The sequence below is a fragment of the Triticum aestivum genome, chromosome 6B, assembly GCF_018294505.1.
Source record: "Triticum aestivum cultivar Chinese Spring chromosome 6B, IWGSC CS RefSeq v2.1, whole genome shotgun sequence".
Taxonomy (NCBI): domain Eukaryota; kingdom Viridiplantae; phylum Streptophyta; class Magnoliopsida; order Poales; family Poaceae; genus Triticum; species Triticum aestivum.
This window is the reverse complement of record NC_057810.1, coordinates 566900411-566905912: the sequence shown is the minus strand read 5'-3', so window position 1 is coordinate 566905912 and position 5502 is coordinate 566900411. Positions and strand designations below refer to the sequence as shown.

Here is a 5502-nt window from a genome sequence, read left to right as displayed (position 1 = left end):
CAGTCTACATATATCCAAACATATATGAGAAGTTCAATGTGGATATATCATACCAATAAAAGGTATATGGTCGATATAAGAAATATTAACTTATATCTCAAGCTCACAATAAATCTTGGGCAATTCCATCAGGAAAATCAAGATATGACCATGATATATGAAATGATATTGGCTCTTTATTTGATCCCAACAATGCCACATCAATGACTGAATTCGTCAGAATAGTCTTCTCATGTAAGTCATCTAAATTAACTCTAATGACTACTTCCACTTATCATTCTAGCATAATTGCTTTATCTAAAAGCATTGCAAAATATGCATGGCTCAGCAGAATGATAAACCACACTCTATATCATGTGGTTGACATTCATCAGAATCACATAACTTGATTTATTAAGATGCTTCCACTTGTGTTACTCAATACCTACAGGTTATATGAAGAGCAATATCATAAAAACACATTGCTCGAAATTACTTATCCTCACGAACTATAGAAAAGTGAGGAAATAATCCTATAGATTGTTCACAATGTCATGATCATGTCAATGAAATTGGTATGACACATCCTCCAGATTTGCAAAGTTCAGTGGGAGTAATCTCCCAAATTATAACCTGTTAACAATCATCAGATTGCATATATTGTACTCTTTTTTTCTCTTTGATGAGTTTTTCCCTAATGGTTTCTCATAAAAGGTTTTATGAGACAATATAAACACAAGTGTATGTATATGCCATATCATTTTCTCCTTATATTTTTTCCACTGGGTTTTAAGAGAGTTTTCAGTGGCATATCAGATTGCGCTCTTTTCCCTTATGAGTTTTCTCTCAAAGTTTCTCATAACGGTTTTTAATGAGGCAACATCATTTTAAGATCATATGCTATACTTTCAATTTTTTCCATCGGGTTTTTAAAAGAAAGTTTACAAAGCATATTTACTGTTCTCTACACTCACCAATGAGTTTTATCCTTCCTCGAAGGTTTTCCTTGTATGAGTTATCAAGAGACAATAATCATTATATGTTGCATAATTTTTCTCCTTATTAATTTTTCCCAATGGGTTTAAAGGAGTTTTAGCAACATATCTACACTATTCTCCTCATATTTTTCCCATAGGGTTTTTGGAGGAGACTTTAAGGATTATACAAGTCTTTCTCAAGATGAAGATGATGAACATTTTCAAAGGCAAACACTTACAAGGACGGTTCTTTATCAAGATGGTGTATATTCACAAAGACAAGCATTGATTAGGGGGAGTGTTAGGAATTAATTAATTAGTTTAATTAAAGGGTTAATCCCTGCTTATGTCGGTTCCACTATTGGCAACCGCTCTTTGTAACCGCCTTTGTATCCGGGTATATATACCCCAAACTTCATCAATGGAAGTAACTATTCCATCATTTGCTCCTCTCTCTCATTTTACTTTCACAGTCTTCACCGAATTTTTTTCCGAAGAGGACACGGGGGCGAGGACTGACGAAGGGGAAGAGGAGTGACGCAGGAAGGAGAGGAGTGACTGCAGGGGTGGAGGAACTCGTTCGTGGTTAAGTCAAACAGCGGGGTTGTTTTTGCAAATACACCGTCGCTTCACTTAATTCGGGACGGAGGGAGGTACTAGATACTCAGTGGACATCGTCCAAGCATTCTTCCGGTGAACTTAACTTGTGCTCAATAGTCTTATTCAGCGATCATCGCCGTGCATGCATGGCTGAACACATGCGCGTACTAGATGGCGCCGAGGCGGCGGCCCCCGAAGAAACGCCATTTCCCTGCTCCACAAGAACGACGGCGTGCCACTGCCCCACTGGTCGCCGCCTCCTCCAGCTGCTCCTCGAACAGCTCGGTCCCTGCCGGATAGAAGGAGACGGCCGGCGCCGAGGCGTACCTGCGAATCCAGCGCCTGGCCTTCTGCTCGAAGAGACCCCGCTCGCGCTTGTACAGCCGGGAGGCGTCGTGGCGGACGGGGAGGTCGAGCAGGGGGTCGTAGAGGACGGAGACGACGGACAGGAGGACCGTCCTTATCGTGAGAGAAGGCCACCACCCCCTCCCGAAGATGTCCAGCGCCATCTTCCCCTCCGGGCCGATGTTGGGATGGTACACCTGCAGTGCAGAGACGCGTACGTCTGGGTATCGTTTGGCATGAACACGAGCGGTCAAACAAATGCCGGTCGATCGATCGAGCGATCTTGTTTGGAGGAAGCATGCATGCAGCTAGAGGCGGCCAGTGCCGATTCACCTTAGTTTTGAAGGTGAGCTTGATGGGCTTGAAGGGGTAGTCCTTGGGGTAGGCGACGTCGACGGGGAACGTGCCGCCGGCGTAGGGGCTGCCGTGGGGGCCGTCAATGATCACCTCCCAGTGGAACAGGTCCGTCACGGGCGACGCGCCGGGCCGGCAGAACGCCGGCGGGTCCATCCAGAGCTGTTTCAGCTCCTTGCGGATCCGCCTGATCACCGGGGCAGGCTCTGGCATGGTCGGTGCCGGCGGTCGTGCGCACCTCCTCACTATTCCCGTGTGCCCAGCCTCCGTGGGCTAGCTGTCAGCTTTGTGGCGCAAGGAAATCGACACTTGCTAGTTAGATGCTCACAGCTCCGGCTCGGATGCTTTATATGGATGGCTTTGGCCACTCGCGACTTCGGGAGACAGAACGCTGCCGCATGTTAAACATCGTTGTAATTCTGTGTAGGCAACATGTTAAAACACCTCCAGCTCTTCCTCTAAAATTTTAACCCTTCCAACAACTCCTTAAACTTGAGGGTCATTCGTCCAGTTTGTTTGTCATAGCCAGTACAGATGACCTCTCTAAGCAGATTCAGGCAAAGGTTTAGGAGGCATTCCGTAGCTAGTTGCTGTTGTTTCTCTCTTCCTTTTGGCTAAAACTTTCCGTAATAATATGGTGGAAACAGAAACATATGCTATACCGTCGTTGCAGATCCTGACGGCAAAAAATCTTGTTTAAATCATGGATGAAAATCAGCTTTCTGGTGTTTTCCGCTTGATCTGATGGCTGTTGATCGGGAAATGGTATCTCCGTTCATATCTGACTCGCCGTTCTATGGAAAAGTGCCATGTGTAGGCGTACCTGTAATATAATATACTTGTATAGAGCTTGTGTCAATTAATTCGGATCGGTGGGAGTAGCTTATTTCTTTGCAGGAAATTATAGAGGTGAAAATTGGCTCCTACAGTTAAGAAAACTAAATGCTACCTTGCGTCTTATTACGTAAATTGGTTGCAATATATTCTAATGAGAATTGATTATATGAAATATCATGAGAACTAAAACTAAAATAAATTATATTTATTAAATACAAGTAACGTAATAGAATAGAAATGCTTGGGTATTTTCACATGCATGATTGCTTGTAGTGGCAGACTTTTTCTTATAAAAAATAACTTCAGGAGTGACTCTCAAGTCATTGTCATATACTCATTGGGAGAGTCATGTTGATAGTGTTAGGGCTATAAGGATTCAGCTACCAGAAATAAGGGAGGCTTTACTACAAGTGGCTGGAAATGATAAAGATCCATGGACAAGTAGTGAAGCTCAATCATTGGCACAAAATGATCTTTGTGACTTTGAATTCTTAGTGTCAATAATCATATGGTATGAAATAATATGAACTGTTAATTTGATCAACAAAGAGTTACGGTCAAAGGATATGCTTATTGATATTGCAATTGAGTTTGTAAAGGGCTTGATTTCCTTCTTCACTATGTATAGAGAAACTAGCTTTTCAAAAGCATTGGAAGGTGCAAAAAAAGCAATGGAGATGAATATTAATCCAGAGTTCCGCAAGCGTAAAATTAAGAGAAAAAGGCAATATGATGAGGGCGCAGATGATCCATCTAGTGTTTCACAATTAGCAGAGGAGTCATTTATGGTCAATTATTTTTTCATATTATTAATCAAGCTATAGTTTCACTTAACACGAGTGTTTGACACGAGAAAAATCTTATAAGCACTCCATGAGAAGGGAAGAGAGGAGTATGAATTTCTCTCATGCGCCGGGGAAAAGAAAAGTGTGCGGGCGTGCCAGTGTACATAGTACACAAAAAAATGGTATGGGAAGCAAGTATTTCATTAATCTCATCGGATAAACAAAATTACAAGATCCCATAAAAAAGGAATGCGCTCCATGGCCTACTAGCGCGGCCTGCCTGACTATGGCGATGTGCGGTCTCCTGGTTTCCGGGGCCTCGAAAAGCTCCCGGTTAATTACTCCCGCGGGTTGCTCCGTGAGATACCTCCGATTAAGCGTGTGGTTGTCTTCGTCGTCTTCGCTTCGAGTTCTCCATGCATGATGATGCTGGTGTGTGTGTGTGTGGTGTGGGCGGCGGCAAAGCCGTGTCCTCGTCGGTACACGTGCCGCTCAAAACATGGCTTTTTGCTGGCCACGTTCCCCTCACCGTTGCGCCTCGCCGGTCTTGACAACGTTGATTTAGTCGGTGTTGAAGTTGCATGGGTCCTGCTCTGCTCGGACTTCTTGACGATGTAGCGGCTTCGTCGGGTATGCAAGGGGTTCGCCTCGCGGAAGTATTCTTATGGAGACCGGTGTTGGTGTAAATCCAACGCTCGCTCGTATCGGCAATGCCGGTGTGGTTGGCGCCTCGTCTCTGCTGGACGCCGTGTTTACGGTGGTCCTCCAAGACAAGGGCGCCGCCTCACGGGGCCATCGGAAGTTAGTGTTGGCAAAGTCACGTTGCCTCCTCGCCATCATGCCTCATCTTCATGGGCTCCGGGTCGTGGAGACCGTCATATGGCACCATCTTCTCCTCCAGGTCACACACAGCACCGCATCCCGGCTCCGTGTTGCAGACAACATCGAGGGTGTGTGTTATCTTCTTGGCTCCGTGTCGCGGGCTCCATCTTGACGAGGTGATGTCCCGCGAGCTCCATGCCTCCGTCGTCCTTCGCGGCACGCGGTGGCATCCTCGGGAGCTCCATGCCTCCGGTCCAGCTTGATGATGTTGACGTTGGTGGTGTCCTCCTTGCGAGCTCCACGCCACGATTCTCTGCGGTACCGGGTGTTGGCGATGGGCGTCCTCTTGGCGAGCTCCGCGCCGCCATCCAAGGCGGCACGGTGGCGGCATCGTTGCGAGCCTCCACGCCTTTGTCCTCCATGGCGCCGACTTGATAAAGAAGAGGACGGGCGTCGTCCTAGCGAGATCCATCTCGCCATCCTCCACAGCACGCGGCACCATCCCTGCAAGCTCCGCGCCTTCGGGCTCCATCTTGACGAAGTAGATGTCGGCGGCATCCTCAATGGGCGCCACGTCTCCGTCCTCTAGCTCCAACATGACGAAGTGGATGGCCGACGTCCTTCTTGTGAGCTCCCCGTCACGATCCTTGCGGCACCTGGTTGATGATGTTGACATTGGCGTCATCTTGGTGAACTCCATGGCGCCATCCACCGCGTTACGCCGGCGGCATCCTCCCTAGCCTCCATGCCTTCATCCTCCATGGCGCCGGCTTGATGAAGTTGACACCGGCGTCATCTTGGCG

At 46.9% G+C, this 5502-nt stretch overlaps 1 pseudogene; it reads right to left on the bottom strand.

Moving 5' to 3' along the window:
• Positions 1 to 1143: 1143 nt before the first annotated feature.
• Positions 1144 to 2468, bottom strand: LOC123134428 (ubiquitin-conjugating enzyme E2 2-like; annotated as a pseudogene).
• Positions 2469 to 5502: the final 3034 nt, after the last annotated feature.